The sequence below is a fragment of the Mixophyes fleayi genome, chromosome 3 (genome assembly GCF_038048845.1).
Source record: "Mixophyes fleayi isolate aMixFle1 chromosome 3, aMixFle1.hap1, whole genome shotgun sequence".
In the NCBI taxonomy this organism is placed as follows: domain Eukaryota; kingdom Metazoa; phylum Chordata; class Amphibia; order Anura; family Limnodynastidae; genus Mixophyes; species Mixophyes fleayi.
Window position 1 is genome coordinate 66,204,256 of NC_134404.1, and position 18,503 is coordinate 66,222,758.

General features: G+C 46.2%; 1 protein-coding gene across 1 annotated transcript in view; it reads right to left on the reverse strand.

The window, feature by feature from the left end:
• Positions 1–18,503, reverse strand: part of RNF168 (ring finger protein 168) — a 123,666-nt gene that overhangs the window by 60,666 nt on the left and 44,497 nt on the right. The gene's annotated exons all lie outside the window — the stretch shown is intronic.

The following is an 18,503-nucleotide window of genomic DNA, read 5'->3' on the forward strand; positions in this document are numbered from 1 at the left end:
TATTAGCAGGTGTACAGAACAGTCAGCAAGTGACGCAGTGACCACTAGAGGGTGTCTGCAGGATTGTGAACCCTGGTAATTGTCAGGCAATTGTACATAGCGGCATAATTCTACCATATAAAATGGTAATGACTAAATGCTATGGAAGTACATGCCTGAACCAATGTTTAATCTGCTCTACACTAGAATTCACTTTTAGTTTGGTTTTAGAATATATTCAATTTAATTGAAAATTGAGCAAATATCAGTTTTATGCAGACTTCATAACATTTTATTTGCTATTTAATTATCTGTTTAAAGTGACAGGTTGAGAGTGCCTCAGTTGTGTATGTTATGTCTTTAATTTTGTTTTTCTTCTTTCTGACTTTTAATTTGTGTGCTTAATTGGGCTTACAGGGCCTGATTCATTCAGGCACGCACGTGTGTATTCAACTACAGTTTCTAGGCTCTGCATATACTGCCCTTGCCGTATTGAGACACAAAGTACATAATACACGTACATAGATATGTGGTTTATAAAGTCCATGCAGAACACAAAATAAAAGGTATTCAATTATTGTCACCTGTTAATGATATAGTAGTTAATGAAAAAAACATTTAAAAAAGTTTTTTTTGTCCCCAGGAAATACATGTATCATGATATTATTAAGGTCTCCTGTACATACAATGCATTTTTACAGTTGCTCCTGATTGCAAACACATGTTCTAGCATACATACGCGACCATTATCATTATCACTCGGCACTTACACCTGACCTGTAGCTGATGCAAGTGATATAACAGACATACATGTACATGTTAGATGCCCACAGCTTGAATTGAACACCGCTGTGTGCGCTCGAGCCTGGCACGCCCTTACTGTACATTGATGACGAGCCTGGCACGCCCTTACTGTACATTGATGACGTGCCTGGCACGCCCTTACTGTACATTGATGACGTGCCTGGCACGCCCTTACTGTACATTGATGACGTACATACACCCATTCCACCGATGAAATCGTAGACTGTAGTAAGTGTCATTTGTGTTTGAAGATGAATTGGATGTTCTTATGTTCTTGGCGTATAGTCTGTTTCTTTGCATGTGCAGTAAGATTCTACATAAATACGGCACATATTGGCATTTATGTTCCATAATGAATCAGGCACACAATGTACATCAATCTGTAAGTACTGTTACAGGGTGACATTAATGGAAACTGTTCTATAGGTAACTATGTAAATCAGGGGTTGGCAACCCCCGGTACCCGTGCCAGATGTGGCACGAGGAGCCGTTTTCACTGGCACGCCGGCCTTTGAGGCCACATCAAGAGCTCCGTGCTTCCACCACTAGTCTCCCCAGGGGAACAAGTACTCTGTTTGGGCTGGATCATGCGTGTGTTCATTTACAGGGGAATCGCAGCATCTAGCTTTTGGCTTCTGCTCCTCCCTTCCGCTTCTTCTATTGGTCGGACCTGACAGGTGCAATGTGAGTGCCTTCCTCGTGGTGCACAGTCTAAGAGGCAGCCTGCTCCAAATAAGTTCTCTCTCCCACCTGCATTCCATCCCAGCCTTTTCATGTCTTCATTTTTCCCTGTCCATGTGTGCCTCTGGCCAAACTGTGTGTGTGCGCGCCTCTGCCCCCCTGTGCCCAAACTGTGTGTGTGTGCCTGTGCCCAAACTGTGTGTGTGCCTCTGCCCCCTATGCCCAAACTGTGTGTGTGCGCACCTCTGCCTCCCTGTACCCAAACTGTGTGTGTGCGCGCGCCTCTGCCCCCCTGTGCCCAAACTGTGTGTGTGCCTGTGCCCAAACTGTGTGTGTGCCTCTGCCCCCTATGCCCAAACTGTGTGTGTGCGCACCTCTGCCTCCCTGTACCCAAACTGTGTGTGTGCGCGCGCCTCTGCCCCCCTGTGCCCAAACTGTGTGTGTGCGCGCCTCTGCCCCCCTGTGCCCAAACTGTGTGTGTGTGCCTGTGCCCAAACTGTGTGCGCGCCTCTGCCCCCTATGCCCAAACTGTGTGTGTGTGCGCACCTCTGCCTCCCTGTACCCAAACTGTGTGTGTGCGCGCCTCTGCCCCCCTGTGCCCAAACTGTGTGTGTGTGCGCGCCTCTGCCCCCTATGCCCAAACTGTGTGTGTGTGCGCACCTCTGCCTCCCTGTACCCAAACTGTGTGTGTGCGCGCCTCTGCCCCCATGTGCCCAAACTGTGTGTGTGTGCGCGCCTCTGCCCCCTATGCCCAAACTGTGTGTGTGTGCGCACCTCTGCCTCCCTGTACCCAAACTGTGTGTGTGCGCGCCTCTGCCCCCCTGTGCCCAAACTGTGTGTGTGCGCGCCTCTGCCCCCCTGTGCCCAAACTGTGTGTGTGCGCGCCTCTGCCCCCCTGTGCCCAAACTGTGTGTGTGCGCGCCTCTGCCCCCTGTGCCCAAACTGTGTGTGTGTGCCTGTGCCCAAACTGTGATCGTGCCTCTGCCCCCTGTGCCCAAACTGTGTGTGTGCGCGCGCCTCTGCCCGCCTGTGCCCAAACTGTGTGTGCGCGCGCCTCTGCCCCCCTGTGCCCAAACTGTGTGTGTGCGCGCCTCTGCCCCCCTGTGCCCAAACTGTGTGTGTGCGCGCCTCTGCCCCCCTGTGCCCAAACTGTGTGTGTGCGCGCCTCTGCCCCCCTGTGCCCAAACTGTGTGTGCGCGCGCCTCTGCCCCCCTGTGCCCAAACTGTGTGTGTGTGCCTGTGCCCAAACTGTGTGTGTGCCTGTGCCCAAACTGTGATCGCGCCTCTGCCCCCTGTGCCCAAACTGTGTGTGTGTGTGCGCGCGCCTCTGCCCGCCTGTGCCCAAACTGTGTGTGCGCGCGCCTCTGCCCCCCTGTGCCCAAACTGTGTGTGTGCGCGCGCCTCTGCCCCCATGTGCCCAAACTGTGTGTGTGCGCGCGCCTCTGCCCCCCTGTGCCCAAACTGTGTGTGTGCGCGCGCCTCTGCCCCCCTGTGCCCAAACTGTGTGTGCGCGCGCCTCTGCCCCCCTGTGCCCAAACTGTGTGTGCGCGCGCCTCTGCCCCCCTGTGCCCAAACTGTGTGTGCACGCCTCTGCCCTCCTGTGCCCAAACTGTGTGTGTGCGCGCGCCTCTGCCCCCCTGTGCCCAAACTGTGTGTGTGTGTGCGCCTGTGCCCAAACTGTGTGTGTGCCTGTGCCCAAACTGTGATCGCGCCTCTGCCCCCTGTGGCCAAACTGTGTGTGTGCGCGCCTCTGCCCCCCTGTGCCCAAACTGTGTGTGTGTGCGTGCCTCTGCCCGCCTGTGCCCAAACTGTGTGTGTGCGCGCGCCTCTGCCCCCATGTGCCCAAACTGTGTGTGTGCGCGCGCCTCTGCCCCCATGTGCCCAAACTGTGTGTGTGCGCGCGCCTCTGCCCCCATGTGCCCAAACTGTGTGTGTGCGCGCGCGTGCCTCTGCCCCCCTGTGCCCAAACTGTGTGTGCGCGCGCCTCTGCCCCCCTGTGCCCAAACTGTGTGTGCGCGCGCCTCTGCCCCCCTGTGCCCAAACTGTGTGTGCGCGCGCCTCTGCCCCCATGTGCCCAAACTGTGTGTGCGCGCGCCTCTGCCCCCATGTGCCCAAACTGTGTGTGTGTGTTTTTATCTCAACATTATGGGTGCCTGTCCCTTTCTCTATCCCCCTTTGTGTGCATGTCTCCCTCTGTCCTCCCATCTTATCTGTTCTCCCTCTTTTTCATCCCTCAGCCCCCTCAACCCACTTTCCTTTTGCACCACAGCTTCTTCTTCATCTTCCACCTCTGCTCTTTTCACACCTATCCTTCCTCCTCTTCTTTTGGATCTGGTAGCGAAATGAACGAACAGGTGCAAAGCCGTATCCAGCACCACATAATTGAGGATGGCAGGTAAGCACAACATTCCTTTCATAAATTGCATGGGCTTTTTTTCAGAGATTTACCACCAGGGATAATATTGCTATTGCCGGTGGTTATATATATATATATATATATATATACACCCTCTTGATACAAACTACTATTTGTTTTAAATCCTTGAGTACCGCCTCACCTGGAATATGTTTATTGTACTACCCATACAAGTGATGTACTGAATAAGGCAACAGGGTAATGTACACATGATATTTATTTAACATGTGGGGGGTAGTTGGAACACATTCCCACCCGCGGAACACCCAAATATATAAAACAAAAACCAATAACAAACAAAAAACAACTTAAGAATAAAGAACAGCAAGAGGAATTATACATAGCATTGTAACATTACGACAGCCTCAAAGATAGGTTTAGCACAAACTCTATGGGGTACAACCACCTCAGGGCCCCCATGGAAGCAGTCCACTGCTGACCCATCCCCCCCGCGAGAGGACCAGCCTCCCGCGAGCGGGCGGGCCACTACCAGGGGTAACTGACCCTGGGCACAGAACTAAGCTTCTACCTCCACGGGCACCCCGGCAGCCACACCCTAGACTCACGAAACTCGAGAAAGCATATCAAGGTTAAACGGAATTGCTGATATTACTTATAGTTATACTTATCAAATCAGGATTAGGTCCCATGAGGTTTCAACATAGAAGATAGGAATACAACTCAGTCTCTGGAAACCTGGGACCATTCAGCCTGTGGAGGGGGCCTGGCTGCAGAAGATCCAGACGGTGTGGGGATACGCCACTCCTTCAGCAGCTTGATGCCTGCCTCCACGGAGGAGATGACATAAGTAGAGTCTTCGTAGCGAACCAGCAATTTCACGGGGAAGCCCCATCTGTAGGTGATGTTGTTGGCCCTCAGGGCTGACGTGATTGATTGTAGACTTCGTCTTTGGTTGATGGTAGTAAGTGAGAGGTCCTGGAAAAGCTGAAGATCTCCGAGGGATGCCTCGTTGCTCGGATCCCGACCCGCTCTAAGGATCGCCTCTTTGACATGGTAGAAGTGGACCCTGAGCAAAGTGTCTCTTGGGACATTCCCTGGAGCAGTACGTGGACGCGGGAGACGGTGTATACGATCTATCAAAAAGTCATTAGCGTCCAATGATGGAAGAAGTCTGCTGAATAGGGAAACAGCATAGCTCTGAAGATCAGGATTTGCAATAGATTCCGGTATGCCCCTTATCTTAATGTTATTTCTGCGAGAGCGATCCTCCAGATCTGCGACCTTTTCTCTCAGAGACAGGACTTCGCTTTGTAGAGAGTTATGCGAAGAGCTAAGAGCGTTGTGTGAGGAATAGAGGTCGTTATGCGAAGAGACCAGTTCTCCCATCTTCGTCTCCAGATGGTCTGTTCGATCTCCTAGTTCTGTCACATCAGTTTTCAGACCACCGATCGCTGCTTTAACCTCAGAGGTCAGGTCCGCCCTTAGTGCAGTCAGCATCTGATGTAAGGCACGAACTGTTAGAGGTGCGTCTTGAGCTGTATCAAGGCCCTGGTCAGGCAGCGAAGCGCCCAGGGCGGAGGCTGCCGGCTCTGGTGTCTGTCGTGACGGAGACGAGCCTTTTGGTGTAGAAGGCGAGGTCGTTGTTGATTTCGGTTTTGGTTGGAATTTGATCGGAGGAGCCAAAGCAGTAGTAGTAGGTTTAAGCTTTTTAGGAGGCATGATTGCCTAGGCACAGCTTCAGGGCCTCAAGATCTGTAGATAGATTTTGCATAGATAGAATTTCAAAAGGGTACTCCGCGGGTGGGAAGGCGCTGTAACACTTCAAAATGCCTCCATTGGACTGCACAACCCTGACAGGGTCACAGGGGGGGACATCTCTTAACAAGGAAACCTCACTAGCCGGCTTGAGTTGTGCTCTGTCTGCAACCAGAGGGGGGAGATGGGCTTAAGTGGCTGTCCTATTGCCTCAGGCTTTGCCAGGCACTCCTTGGTGGTGTAGGAGAGAAGGGGGTGGGGAGACAGTTATCTGGTAAGTACTTTAGCCCTCTGCAGCCGCTGACCGGAAGTACATCCCTCCGCCGACCGGAAGTTAGGGTCCCGGAGCTCTGGAGAACTGACAGTGGCCCCCAGGGTTGGGGAAGGCTCCCCGAGTCTGCCGCAGCCCGCCCCCACTCACCGCTTAATATCTCTGGCCAAGTTGGACAGGAACAGCCTGTCTCCGCTGCCGATACCGGAAGTGCGGAGGCACGGGCACTTCCGGTTTTCGCGGGTCCTCGATCTGGAGGCTCTGGTGGCTCTGGTAAGTGTAGGGGGGTGCCAGGCGGCTGGGGAGGGTCTCCAGATGCAGGCAACAGCTCGTGCAGGATCCAGCCAGGCGGTGATGATCGCGCCAAATCCCCGCTCGCCGCGCTGGGCAGCGGGAGTCAGATAGGGGAGATTCTGTGGTGGCAGTTGGGCTCCAGTGAGCCTCTGGGCTTCGGTGGTACTGCCCAGTGTATTTTTGGGGGCCCAAAACTGCTGCTAAGCCAGCGGATTGTGAGGCCAAGGGAGAGCTCTGGAAGTTCCTGTCCTTCCAGTATGGCAGCCAAGCCACACCCCCACATGATATTTATTAATGCCAAGCACCTGTGTGTATATGTGTGTGTATGTGTATGTATATATATATATATAATATGTATGTGTATATATATATATATATATATATATATATATATATATATATATATATATATATATATATATATATAATATATTATAGTATTGGATGTCTGCTTTTATTTTGTAACCTGTACTGGCAATCTTATTAGTTGCTTTGCAGAGTCACCTGTAGAACCGATTACATAATTGGCTCCCATAATATCTTTCGATTTTCTGTCTCATGGCTCAAAACAATCAATCTGTCTTCCCAACAATAGTTCAAATTAGGTCTACTTGTACAGGATGCAGCACAATGACCTCCAACCCCACAGAGAACACTATAGAATATGTAATTATATCTTGGATAATAGCTACTAGAAGACCTCTATCTTGGAAGAGAAGTTGCTCTTCCAGGGGAGTTCTCCATAAACAGCCGACATTAAAGGGGTTAGTATCATACTAATGGGGATACTTTGCCTCCTTGTATTAAAAGATTAATGTGTCGAATGGTGCCCTCTACTGGCCACTGATGTGTATAAACATGGTAATTCTGGTGTAGTGTTATTTTGCATAACTACCTGCTCATTGATGTGTAAATGGGTTTGATTGTTGGAGCTTTAAAACTCTGAGCCTGCAGCAGAAAGTAAGAATATAAGCATCTTGTTTAAATGACAAAGGTTAAGATGAACTGAAAGCCCCCTGGGTTCATGTCTCACCCACCCATCTTAATTTTCAGTTCTTGTTTATGATTGCTGCACAACAATATAATGTTCCGGTGTCTTCATCCTCAGCCCTGTGTGGCACCTGGATTTTGTGAAGCAATTAAACAACTGGTTCGTTTATGACATCAAAAATCCTCAAAAGGCTTCTCAAGTACCATCAGTTGTGTTTTGGGTATTTCTCTCTGTGAACAGGTGGGTTTATTATTGCCCTAGTCAAAAATATAGATTTACATAACTATGAATAAAGAAATCCTCACAAACTGACCTTTTATGTTGTATTACTCCACTTCTCTTGTTAGTAAACATTTGCATGGAGGACAACTACTCCCGTTCGGATGTATATCAGATTAGGGCAATATGGCACACAATGGGTTACTACTAGTGAGCCAGTTTAGGCAAAGACCAGTTGGTATAATCTCTTATTGTGAGGGTCTCATGGGAGGGGCAGGGAGGAGGAATCCTGCATTCACAGTCACTGTAAAGAAGGGCTCTAGGAGCAGACATAAGGCCGATTATCCTCTCGGTCGCTGGTTTCTGAAAGTTGAGACGTACAGATGGCATATGGATGACAGGTGGTCGTCTAATCCAGTTAGTCAGGGAGCCTGAATTGGGGGGACGTTTAAAATGCAGCCTGTTCTTTCTGGTATTTGTGCTGCTGAACTCTGCTGGAGTTTTCATGATGCTGTGTCTCCATTTTTCATATAATATCTGGAGGATTCACTGCTATTAAAACAAATATATATATATTTTATTTCGTCGTACATGTTTTTTTTTTCTTATCTTCCCAACATAGGAAAGGAAGCTCATTGTTAGAAGAAGAAAAATAAAAGCATTAAAGTTCTTGCTATTATATATTTAACAGATCAGGAGGCACGTGGCTGCATTAACCTGTATGGGAGATGGAAAAGGGGTCAGTGCTCGATTAGTGACATAGCAGCCTGGTAAGCTGTTCCCCTTGTGTGGTTTCCTCCCTCCCCCTGAGACCAGGAGTAGGCCATGTTCCACCTGTTCAACATTGTACCACAGTATTTGGTTTGCATTAGGAGATCATCATCATCATCATCTGCTATTTATATAGCGCAACTCATTTTTTTTTTTTTTTATTATTTTTTTTTAAAATATTAATGATTTTTCAATTCGTTATATCTCATGCTTCCATATAAGAGAAGGATTTTGCTTCACAAAATGGAGAGCGGCAATCTATGGAAATTATGTTGACGGATAAGAAATAGTCTCTGTGGATGGGAGTTTGTAAGCTTGCGAGTAGGGCCCTCTTAACCCTCTGTATGTATTACCCAGTATTATTTTATTACTGTCTGTTCCCAATTGTAAAGCGCTACGGAATTTGCTGGCGCTATATAAATAAATGTTGATGATGGGAGACTCCATTCACCAGGTGCGGGGTGGCAATTCCAGCCAGGGGGGCGCACAGGCGGCCGAATCTCATGACGAGATGCGGCCGCGTCATTGATGACGCGGCCGCATCCCTTGTCATGTGATGCGGCCGCCTGTGCGATGACGCAACCGCATTGCATGTCTTGCCCTAACATCGGTAATTCTGACCGGCCCCGGGGGCCGATGCCCCCCTGCCACCCGGGCCAGCCCGCCCCTGCCATTCACCCTCTCTGAGTAATGTATGGAAACAAGCACATCAATCGGTTGCAAGTGTATTTTGGTTCCTAAACAGCATCCACCTAGTACAAATGAGCAGATCTTATTCGAAAAGATATAGAGCAAAACTTTTTTCGTAGCTTTTTTTTTTGTAGCAGGAGTCTCCTGGTAAGAATTCATATTGAGAGGCACTGTCTTTCTTTTTTTTTTTTTTTTTTTGTTTAATGTGTTTTTTTTTTTGTTTTTTTTAGGTTTTGTTTTTCTGTGCTGTTATTGTTAACAAAATTTTCCTTAGCAAAACAATATGCAAAATCCACTCTTGAATGGCAGCATTGAGCAACTGTAGCTCGGTGCAACCCTATAAAATGTCTATAATATGTTCTAACATCCAGAGTACACACCTTAGAGGGTAATTTGATACCTAAATTACTTTTTGTCTGCCTAACACCTTACATCGGTTGCTTATTATACTTTTTATTTGCCTTCAACTTCATTGTGCCACCAAATGAAAAAAAACAAAAATGCACTTATAACGGTCACTGATTATTCACAGTGTCAATTTACTGAGACGTTCTTGATATCGTGATCTTAAATGACCTGTTGATACTAAATACAAAAGTTAAATCAGCATGGGTAATGGGGGAATTCAATTAGCCGTGATGTTCCTCAGAACATCGTGGCTGCGCACTTTTACTGTTACTACGGTAAAAATCTCCTCTCAGTTTTCCTCGCACCTCTATGAGGCATGAGGAAAAATGCGTGGCGATTTCTGTTTAAATCTCCGCCACAAAGTGTATCCGGAATGGCCGTGAGACACTTCACAACTATTTGAATTTCCCCCGAATTTCCCCCTAAATTTAATCCGGCTTTCTGCTCGCAGCTCAGGCACCTGCGAAACTACCGTGATAATGGTATTTAAGCGCACTATTACTGTAATGGTAATAGTGCGCAGGCCGCGTTACTTTTTACAGTAACGCGCCCAATTGAATTTCCCCCTATATGTCTAGAAATACTTTTAGTTCTGGCGTTTATTTTTACCACCACCTGAGAAAGGTGTGACACACTACTGGTATGCGCTGATACTACGTCCCCAGATTCCTCATCTCGTCTTATTGCATTGTTTTCCTAGTAAGAGTATACCTCTTCTTCCTTTTAAATAAATAAAACAATTCCGCTTTTATCCTAGTATCTGACTTTACAACTGATATGGGTTTTTTATTACTTACTTTCCCTTCATACATGTTTGGCATATTCATACTTTAGTATATTTCTGGTGTATCTACCTTGTTCATTTTAGAGAACTCTCAGGGAAACTTTACATCCTGAACAGGGTTGTACAATACATTTGGAGAGAATTGTTAGATTGCCGTTGCAGTATCGCTCATCTTATGATGTCTGTGCATGGGGGAGATAGGTTGACACCTTCTGGCAGCAGCAAGTTTATAAATAATAGACAGGTGGTGTCACCGGACATCCCCATGTAATCATGGATGACCCCGCTGCACAGGTTGAGGACTGTAAACAAGGCTTGGAAGGATCAAGTTACTACTGGCCGGGGGGGGGGGGGGGGGGGGGGGACAACAGTTGAACAGGACCACCTTCTGGTAATGACTGCCCAAATGACCGACACCTTTTACTACTAACACAGTGCTGTGAAGGGAGTCAATGTAAGAGGGACAGATATGGTTCAAATACTATTATAAACATGCTGAATAATAGAGATTATCGGGGACGGTTTGAGCCACAATAAAGTCTTTGGAGGGTCGGCATACAGACAACCAAGTACCAACTTACCTCCAAACACAGCAAATGGCCAAATAGGAAGACTTATAATATGTTGTAAGTACTCTGTTATGAGCACACACACTTTGGTAGGTTGTTTGATACCAATTATTGGACTACACTGTATACAAGAGACAATTTTGAGGTCTATCCAAACCAATCTGCATACTACCCAAAAGCATGTTTACTAGGGAGGGGATGACAAGTGGCACTTTCTTCTAAAGGAAGTGTAACCCTTCCTAACCAGACTTGTTGGAAAGTAATGTTTGTTGCTCCATCTGCCGCAAAACCTTCCGTCATCATCAAACTGCTCCTGTCTGGTTTTTCTTGAACATTTTTACATGTGTACTTTTCGGCTAGGACTGGAGGTCATTTAGGAAGTGACCAACACAGCGCAGGATCAGGTTTAGTCCAGCCATGTGCCGCATTTTGCTGCAGTGCGCCTATATACTTAGTAAGTAAGGAGAAGGTAACCGACTGCACATATTTTGCAGGGGAAGGTTATGGAAACAAGATAAGGGGGTAAATGGGATACATCTGAAGGACATTTCTTGCTGTACAAAGGGGAGCACAGCCATTTTCACTGTATAAAAACACTGACTTTGCACCAGCCCAGAGTTGGCGGCCTTCAGGTATCTTCTCTTACTTCTACGGGAACCACATACACTTTCATGTTGCACTTTAGTGGGGGAGCACATTTCTAGGTGCACCTTGGAACAATATAATGAAAAGTTTAATTCACAAATGGTGACGCCTAATAAAGACATTCCTGGTATCCCCTTATTCTCATGACTAATTTAAACCAAAAATGCACCGAGTAGTATTTTAGGAGAAAAAAGTAAAAAGTTTAATGAAAGGGATGATCATAAAAGGCTAAAAAATTAGCCTGTGCTGTGACGTTTATACTTTTCCACCGAGCGTCTCCCATTTGTCTGCCTTTCTGCACTTCTAGTTTATTTGGGTGTCTCTCAACAGTGGAGAGTCGGTTTATACCTGCAGCGGTTCCCAAAGTGTGCGCCGCAGCTCCCAAGGGTGCCGCAGTACTGTCACAGGGGTGCCGCGGGCCAGCCAGAGAAAAAACAAAACAAAAACTTACCAAGCCTCGCGGCGCCGGGACCCAGCATCCACCTTTCACGCAGCTTGTCACTGAAGCCAGCTAGAGAAAAAGAACAAAACAAAACAAAAAAATTACCACGGCTTGGTAAGTTTTTGTTTTGTTTGTTTTTTCTCTGGCTGGCCGGCACCCCTGTGGCAGAGGGCAGAGGAGGGGGGCAGTGTGGCAGAGGAGGAGGACAGCGTGAGAGGAGGCAGCGTGGCAGAGGGGACAGCGTGAGAGAGGGCAGAGGGGCACAGAGTGTGTGGATGCAGAGGGGGCACAGTGTGAGCTGTAAATTATTCTTTGACAGAAATATAAATGAAAAAAATATATATAAAAATATTCTTTTCCCTTGGATTTATGTGTATTATTTTTGCATACAACTAAATAAGTATCTCTGTCCTGACCTAAATACTTATTACGTTTTTTTGACTGCTTATAAAACGGGACTGCTCGATAATTATTTTGGAGGGGTGCCTTGAAAAAAATATGGAGACTCTAAGGGTGCCGCGAACTGCAAAAGTTTGGGAACCACTGCCTTAATGTATGCTTGAGGCTAACTATTTACTATACTGTCCTGTGATGATGTACCAGAAGCTTGGATGATTACGCTCCTTTCACTATGTAGAATTCGATGCTAAAGGCTATTAAAAAAAGCCCCAGCTTAAAGCACAGTATTTTTATGGGGTGAGGGTTCACTAGCAGACAGATTGGTCCAGGATCGTGCCTGTGTGGACATCTACAGACTGTACTCTTTGTGGACCTGCCAAAATTTCATACATATTATAAATGCAAACATGAATATCAAATGCCTAATCTTGCACGAAAACAGTTTGTAACTTACTAGAAGTGTTTGACAACATTTAATAAATAACTATATAGTCTGACTCACTACCTGAAGGTACTATACCAACTGTACGTTTACATTCTTTGTTTCTTAACAGAAGTCGACCTATTGTTGGTATTGCATGGCCTTGCACTCTCTTTGCTTCCTCATTTCTTCAGTGTTCTGTTAATCGCCTACAGCCATTAAGGCACACTCAGAAGCAGAGCACCTCTGCCTGTGCTGTACAGTGTGGGAAAAGCAATTGCAAATTCCACAGACATACACTATATGGACAAAAGTATTCGGACAACTGACCATTACACCAACAGGGACTGTAATGACATTATATTCAAATATATATACTTTAATGTGGAGTTGGTCCCCCTTTTGTAGCTATAATAGCTTCCACACTTCTTGTAAGGCTTTCCACAAGATGTTGAATTGTTTCTGTGGGAATTTGTGCCCAGTCATTCTGTAGAACATTTATTAGATCAAGCTTGGATGAGAAGGCCTGGCTCACAATCTCCGTTCCAGTTCATCCCAAAGGTGTTCGATGGGGTTGAGGTCAGGGCTCTGTGCCAGACAGTCAAGTTCTTCCACACCAAACTCACCAAACCATGTCTTTGTAGTCCTTGCTTTGTGCACTGGGGCACAGTCATGTTGGAATAGAGAAGGACCTTCCCCAAACTGTTGTCACAAAGTTGGAAGCATAGCATTGTCTAAAATTACTTGGTATGCTGAAGCATTCAGATTGCCCTTCACTGGCGATAAGGGGCCTAGCCCAAACCCTGAAAAACAGCCCCATACCATTATCCCTCCTACACCAAACTTCACAGTTGGCATGATGCATTAAGGTCATGTTCTCCCGGCATCCGCCAAACCCAGATTCGCCCATCTGACTGTCAAACAGAGACGCGTGATTCGTCACTCCATAGAACACATTTCCACTGCTCCACAGTCCAGTGTTGGTGTGCTTTACACCACTCTATCCGACGCTTGGCATTGGTCTGGATGATGTGAGGCTTGCATGCAGCTGCTCAGCCATGGACACCCATTCCATTAAGCTCCTGCTGCACAGTTTTTGTACTTGCATTAATGCCAGTGGATGTTCAGAACTCTTCAGCTATGGAAGCAGCAGAACATTTGCGACTTTTATGCACCATGCACCTTAGTAGTCGTTTACCCCGCTCTGTGATTTTACATGGACTTCCGCTTCATGGCTGAGTTGTTGTTGTTCATAAACGCTTCCACTTTTTAATAATATAATTTATAGTTGACTGAGATATCCAGCACAGATGAAACTTCATGCATCGTCTTATTGCAAAAGTGGCATCTTATCACACTACCACTCTTGAAGTCACTGAGCTCTTCACGAAGACCCATTTTGTATCACAAATGTGTGCAAATGGAGACTGCATGACTAGGTGCTTGATGTTATACACCTCTGACGACAGTTCTGATTGAAATCCCTCAATTCAATAATTAACAGGTGTGGCCAAATACTTTTGTCCATATAGTGTATAAAGCGGTAATCCTTTTTGGTATAAATGTTGCAATATTTATTTGATGGTGATGCTGTCAGATCTGTGAGATGTGGCGTGAGATATAAGTCAGGGGCGCACGCAGGATTTTTAAGGGGGGGTTACCTCCCCCCCCCCCCCCCAAAAAAAAAAATAGCGAGAGAGCTGCTGCGGCCGAGCATGCGCAGCAGCTCCATTTCGGCGGCACTGTATTTTACAGCAGCTGCTGTCAAAGAAGCGGCACTTCTTTGATAGCGCCGCGGCTGCTGTACAGTACAGTGCCGCTATGTAGGGGCACTGTTTAGCCCTCGTTCTTCGCAGAGGGGAGGGCTTGGGTTTTCTGGAGAACCAGAAATCCCCCTGCGTGCGCCCCTGTAAGTGTGTGTGTTACTACAACAGTGACCCTTGACTCGTCACAAAAAAGGAGGTGGAGTATGTAAGCAATGCACTGAGCTTGGGATCCTCGTTTTTAGCCTTTACATAGTGAGAAGAATGATTTGACATGGGTGGAATTGGGGAGTGGGATGTTATACCTTGAGCCATGCAGTGCTTACAAAACACAATAATGGAGGTCAAATAAAACACCCATAACATAGTTGGCAACAATTTAAAATAGCGTCCAGGGACACTTTGCTGTTGCACTTTGCCTAGATGCCTAAGCACTTCATATGCGATATCCTCTCAGCGGACCTTGAAACACTACCCTGCCCCATGTGTTTTCCAGATTTGCTTGCCATGTACTTTTTTAGGAGTGTGTTTTTCGCAGTGTGGTGAACTCTCTGGTATTGTCCCATATTTGTGCTTATGTTGTACGCTATTTGGGAACAGGGCTAAACATTACCACAATATCCTCACATGGGATATTGTCATAATCCTTTTGAAAAATCCAAATATATTGCACTATCTAGGTTGATTGCAATCTTATCTCCCCATAAAGGTTAGTTCAGTAAAACAACATACAAAGTACAGCTAACCTGCTTGTCCTATGCAAGCTAATTATTGGTCATATAAAAGTATAAATCTGTGTTTGTGAATTCATAGTATTAGCTTGGTGTGGCTCAGATGAACTCTGAGTCCAGCCATGGGTTAAAACTTGACAGATGAAACTAAATTAATGTATCTTTTGATTGTTTTTAAACTCTTCTGTTTTACCCAGGAGGTAAAACAGAGAGGTTCAGACACTGGTTGCAGATGAGTGCCCAGTATCAATTTATGACACGGGTCATAAAAGCTGAGGACTTTCAAATCTCTCTTTAAGAACAGTGATATGCAACAAACAGACCCCTCACATTCTTAGTGGTTCTGTGATGTTTCAGGACATCTTGACCATGGGGCAATTGGGATAAGTGTGAATGAAGGGAAGTAAGGACACATGAAAATGTCACATTTTCTCAAATGTCATACTTACAAGAGTCATGTCTGGTATGTAAATGAAGGGACGTATGACCTGTTGTGTGGCGGTAATATCATTTTTGTAGAATATTCTGGTAAGACGTTAGGCTAGTGTAAAGAAATTCTGACTTGAAAAGTGTTTGAATAAAAGTCATAAACAACTGAGGTGAGTGCTGGATCATGCAACTGCTACATTGAAAACATTACAAATGTATAGCTCTTTACTTGGCAGGTAAAGAAGGGTACACTCATGTCCATAGATGCCATTTGTCCCAGGAAGACCTGTGTAGTCCATCCAACGTAAGCTTTGCAGCACTCATGTGACCATAAAGCCGGAAGGGTGAAACCACTTGGGCAGCACAGTGGCCTAGTGGTTAGCACTTCTGCCTCAGCACTGGGGTTATGAGTTCGATTCCTGACCATGGCCTTATCTGTGTGGAGTTTGTATGTTCTCCCCGTGTTTGCGTGGGTTTCATCTGGGTGCTCCGGTTTCCTCCCACACTCTAAAAGCATGCTAGTAGGTTAATTGGCTGCTATTTAATTGACCCTAGTCTGTGTGTTATGGAATTTAGACTGTAAGCTCCAATGGGAGTTCTCTGTACAGCGCTGTGGAATTAGTGCCGCTATATAAATAGCTGCTGTTGATGATGATAAAGAAAGCGGTCGCTCAATGTTTTATACTTGTGACAAGGGCCATGACCGCTGTGATTTTGGGAACTGATATTTCAGACTATACTTATCAATTTGAGCCATTTTCACTGAGAACTGTAATAAGTTACTTTTTGGAATTGTAATAAACCAGGAGCCCACCCAGGGGGAAGGGGGGGGGGGTTTCCTAGTGCCTGGAACCCCCAGCCTGTGGCACTGTAAACTTGAGGTGGCTGGACCCTGCCCCCAGGACAAGCTACTTTGCAGCTTGTGTGCTGGGTGTTTCTGTCTTGCACTGTCTCTCTCTCCTGCTGTGTGTCCCTGCCCCTCTCTCCCCTGCTGTGTGTGTCCCCTGCCCCTCTCTCCCCTGCTGTGTGTCCCTGCCCCACTCTCCCCTGCTGTGTGTCACCGCCCCTCTCTTCCCTGCTGTGTGTGTCCCTGCCCCTCTCTCCCCTGCTGTGTGTGTCCCCTGCCCCTCTCTCCCCTGCTGTGTTTCCCTGCCCCTCTCTCCCCTGCTGTGTGTCCCCGCCCCTCTTCACACGGCTCTGCTTGAAAAGGGAGAGCTGCATGTATCAGTGCATGCAGCACTGCCGTGGATATGATACAGATATCAAGAGTTGGAGAGCAGCCAAACACTGTCTAAAATTATAGCCACGCCCCCAAGCATGCTGGTCACGCCCACTGGCGGCATGGCATGGAAACCCCTCTCTACAAATCCTGCATTTGCCCCTGTAAATATACTCTCATATAATTGTATTTTTGTTGTCTCTCTCTTGTATTGATACTTAATCACACAGCTGCTAATCTGATTACTGATTTATAGACTGAGTCTCTTACTTGTTGGATCTGCATGGGAGAAGATTCACAAGACCTATAGATGGACAAGTGTCCATGAGATATTTGTTAGAGGCATAAATGCAGAGCACCTTATTTGCAAAGATTTCACCTCTGCAACAGAAAGTTCTCAACACCACACTCCTACACACTAATACATGCAGGTAAACAAGGTGAGCCTCATATCTAGAGGTGTTTTGTCTTTTTGTAATGCATTCTAGCATGAAATACTTTGAAATGTCACATCACACAGGGGCTAGACTTTTTCTGAACTATATTTTAGCCTTGTTAGCCAATATTCAGATTGTTTCATATGCAGAATAATTTATAGCCTGTAAGTTCTACTGAAAATGAACTTTATTGAACATAAAATATATATATCCCTCTCTAGGGCTGTGACTATGGTAACAGCTGATCTTCTTTGCATATTTGTATAGTCAAATTAGTCTACTTAAATTAGTTGCATAGCTAGAGATATTAAATATGGTTACAATATATTTAATGCACTGTCCTTTATTTTCCCTTAATAAAACTACTATTCTCACTGTATCCATGACAGTTATGACATGAAAATGTGCACATGCCCACGCACTAGGAAGCCAGGATAATTGCAGAAGATTCCATTCCAGAGGAGACAAAGGCTAGGAAACAAAAGGTGGAAGTTGTAATCCAGCCTGATTAGTGATCATCTTGTAAAGTGCCTATGTTTAGGGGGTGTTGGTAACATACTTATGAGTGGATTGTCAGTATCAGAATGCTTTCACATGCTGGAGATTTAGAACTTGGAGTCAAGAAGTATCTAAAAGTGTTGGCTGGACTGTGGAATTCTAGCACAGCAAGCAATACTTATTGTGAGTGGGAGTTGGAAGCATTCAATAGAAAGAAGTCAAAGGTTATAGAAACAGTTAAGGGAGTAGTCTAAAGTATTTATAGGAGAAGTATAGAAATTGAAAGCTCCTGGGAAAACTCTGGGAAGACTTTCCTATTCCTTTCCTTTACAAGTAGCACCCCAAGTCCTACACTGATTTCAAGATACTGGGCCTGATGCGGAGTTGGACGTACCCCCGTTTTCTTAGCGTAAAGTCTGTAACTTTATGCATGCCCAGAAAACAAGTCGCACGCATATGCGCGCATGTAGAGTTGCATGTATCTAAAGTTGTGCCTCCTTACAACTGGGAAGGCTGTAGAGGGGAGGTCTAATGTAGGCCCGAGTACAGTATGGGTGTGTTCATTCAAATGCGGCTCAAGCAGACCAGCACAAATATGCATATATGGCTATCAGGAGCTGTATATTTTGCACTTGCTAGAGGTCAGGTGCAAATACTCGCTGAAGATGACAGTAGCCAGCATTAGCTAGCCACTTCTGATTGGCTGATTCTGAATTCCCCTTTGAAGCTGATAAGTGCTTTCTTCAATGATGGTGCAGAGGTTATAGCAGTGGTTCCCAAACTGTGTGCCTAGGCTCCTTGGGGTGCCTTGGAGATCTCACAGGGGTGCCTCGGCCAGGGTAAGCAAGGTGGCTTAGGGATGCCTTGAAAAAAATTTGGAGACCCTAAGGGTGCCTTGAACTGAAAAAGTTTGGAATCCACTGGGT